The sequence below is a fragment of the Sturnira hondurensis genome, unplaced genomic scaffold, assembly GCF_014824575.4.
Source record: "Sturnira hondurensis isolate 20B ecotype Veracruz unplaced genomic scaffold, ASM1482457v3 Scaffold0017082, whole genome shotgun sequence".
Lineage (NCBI taxonomy): Eukaryota > Metazoa > Chordata > Mammalia > Chiroptera > Phyllostomidae > Sturnira > Sturnira hondurensis.
Genome location: NW_028089713.1, coordinates 3,672,603 through 3,675,936, shown reverse-complemented (window position 1 = coordinate 3,675,936; position 3,334 = coordinate 3,672,603). Strand labels below are relative to the sequence as shown.

General features: G+C 40.0%; 1 pseudogene; it reads right to left on the bottom strand.

The window, feature by feature from the left end:
• Positions 1 to 1,614: 1,614 nt before the first annotated feature.
• On the bottom strand, positions 1,615 to 2,662 carry LOC119001690 (ribosome production factor 1-like; annotated as a pseudogene).
• Positions 2,663 to 3,334: the final 672 nt, after the last annotated feature.

Below are 3,334 nucleotides of genomic sequence, written 5' to 3'. Positions count from 1 at the left end.
TGTGAAATCTGCCTTGCTAAGAATGCTCTCAATTATATGATAGCGGTCCGAGCAGGAAATAAGTTTGTTTTCCAAAGTTGTGTAGTCCTTTAGCTAACAGACCCTGACTCAGAACAGGCCCTCAGAGTTCTTTGTTATCTATTGTTTGATCCTTACTGCCTGACAATAATAATGAGCTTTACCTGTATTCCTATGCTAAATGAACCCAATAAAAGCCTGTCTGAGCAAGGGTCAGGGAGCTCTCCCATTGAGAGAGTGGCCAGGCTGCTCTGAGGTACTCCCCTCTCGAGGGAGTAGGCGTGTGGTCCCTTTTCCTCCACAGGACTCCGTAGTCTGTGTGAATTCGTCACAATGTCACCCAGTGGACTTAATAAAAAGAAAAAAATTCCTGGGGTATTAAATGGGCACCCAGCAAGAGGCTTTCATTTGGTAAGTCTAGGCCTACAGATCTCTGCCAACAAATTATTGCTCCCTGCCATCTGGTGGGCAGCAAACACACCTTTTCCGAGGGCTGAACCTCAGACTTTGGGTGACCCTTCCCCTTCCAAGCATGCTTCTTTACTCTGTGCTCTCTATCATCCCCAGAAGATTTTTTTAACATTCCCTTTTCAAAAACTTTTTATTGTTGACACTGTTAGAAATGTTTCCCATGTCCACCCCCACTTTGCCAACCTGCACAAAGCCCCTGCTCCCCTTTCCTCTGGCCTTCACCACTCTAATGTCTATGTCCATGGGCTGTGTATATATGTTCTTTAGCCTATCTCTTTATCTATTTTATCCAATACCATACCCCCACTCCTCTAAAAATTGTGTGTCTATTCCAGGTACCCATGCCTCTGGTTCTATTTTGTTTGTTAGTTTATTTTGTTAAATTTCACGTATTAGTGGGATAAGGTGGTTTTTGTCTTTCTCTGACTGGTTTATTTTATTTAGCATAATCATCTCCAGGTCCATCTATGCTGTCACAAAGGGCAAGAGTTCCTTATTATTTATAGCCATGTAATATTCTGTTGTGTAAATGTCTCACAGTTTTTTTATCTACTCATCTACTACTGGGCTCTTGGGCTGTTTCCAGATTTTAGATATAAATACCACTGCTATGAACATAGGGGTGTATATATTCTTTCTGATTGATATTTCAGTATTCTTAGGATATATACCCAAAAGTGGGATCGCTGGGTAAAATGGCAATTCCAGTTGTAACTTTCTGAGAGAACTCCACATTGTTTTCCACAGAGACTGAACCAGTCTGCATTCCTACCAATAGTGCACTAGGTTCCTTTTTCTCAACATTCTTTCCAGCACTTATTGTTTGTTGATTTATTGACAGTAGTCATTCTGGCAACTTTCATGTGATATCTCATTGTAATTTTAATTTACATCTCTCTGATGATTAATAATGTGCAGCATTTTTTATTTTTTTAAATCTCTTACCAAAATGACATTTATTTGTATTTCTTACAGAAACAGTAAGTGGTAGGTAATTCATGGCACCAGGTAATTTGTCCAGACACAAAAGAAGGTATTATCAGTGAATGCCTTTTTGAAGCATCTTCTGTCACAGTTTCAAGATAGGTCTGCTCAGCAAAATTCAACACTATTCCTTCAGTTACTTTACATATGGAATTTTCTTATACTTCTATCCATTTCCCAGTACTTATGGATCAATTCATATTCTCCATATTTAGAATCAAAGGTTCCTTTCTGAAGAGATCTTGATTTTAAGGTAAAATGTGGTCATAGTCCCTTAATTCCCACTTTCTTTTCACTCTTGAATATGCATCTATGAAATCTGAAGGAGATATAATCCCATTGATTGTGGCATGTGGCAACCTGCCTTCCAACAAACTGAGGATTATGGGAAAAGAGAGATGCAAACATCTGCCCAATAGAATGACCCAGCTGTGTTGTATAATTACTCAGAATTATTTCATGTGTGTCTTCTGTGGGGTCCTTGCCTCTTCTCTTAATTTCTTTATGCAGATGAACACTGCTTATTTTAAACTGAGCAATTAGTCAATTTGACAAGTGACTCAGAATCAATCCAGAATTTGGTGTTTTACCGATCTTCATTAATAACTATCAGATCTGTGAAATCTCTTGAGATGCACTGTGGAATAATTTTTTTCAGAGCCAGTCCTCTTCTGTGATAAACATGTGAGTTTTGTATAACTGTGGAGAGCTGTTCACAGCATTGTACTATTCTCCCATGAGGTCTATCTGATATCGTAATGAAGATCTTGGGAGAAGCCTGTCTGTTGAAGCAAGAAGCAAATTCATCTGTAGCTTCATCATAAACAACCTCTTCATCAGAGGGTCTACTGTGGTTTCATCATACACTCTCTGGTTGTCAGTGGTCTTGGGTATAAGTTTTGGTGGAGGCTCATCACCAAGAGCTTCTCTCTCTTTTTAAATTTTTTTCTTAGCTGCCAACTTTTCCTTCCACTGCTGCTATTTCCATCATGTGAACATAAGTGTCACTGTCACCGTTATTTGTTTTTCATCCCTGAGATGCCGAAGCCTGGAAGAAAGACAGATGCTTTGGGGGGTTGGGCCCCACTCTCTGTTGCCCCCTCCTTAACAACTGCTGCCTTTTGAGGTGCTTTGGTATAGTGCTTTTGCATTTCAGGGCTTTCTTTTAGCTGCCACCAGTCTTCTCCATAGTATTTGTTCCGTGGTGTCTGTGAGCAGCATTTTTTCCATATGTCTATTGGCCATCTGTAGGTCCACTTTGGAGGAGTTCTATGTCAAGAAGTCCTAAAATGATCTACTCAGGTCCTTTGCTCGTTTTTTCCTTTTTTTTTAATTTACATTTTTTAAAATTATTGTTGTTCAGGTACATTTGTCTCCATTTTCCTGCCATCACTTTCCCCCACCCCACCCACCCATACTGTCCACCCTCAATCCTACTCCCCTTTGGCTTTATCCATGGGTCCTTTATACATGTCCATTGACCACCCTTTTCCTTCTTTCCCCTATTAAACACTTCCCCACTGAATATGATTACTGTCAGTTTGTTCTTTATTTCAGTGCTTCCAGTTATATTCTGCTTGCTTATTTGTTTTGTTGAAAGGTTCCACCTGTAGGTGAGATTATATGGTATTTATCTTTCACTACCTAACTTATTTTACTTAGCATAATAGCTCTTCAAGACCCACAGGGTTATAGAACAACCACCAAACAACCTCCAAACCACCCACCTGGTAATCAGCACCAGAAGGGCCCAATTTGCTTGTGGGTAGCAGAAGAAGTGACTAAAAGCTCAAAGAGAGCAGAACACGTGGCATTGTTCCCCTTCAGACCCCTCTCCCACATACAGCACCACAATAAAACC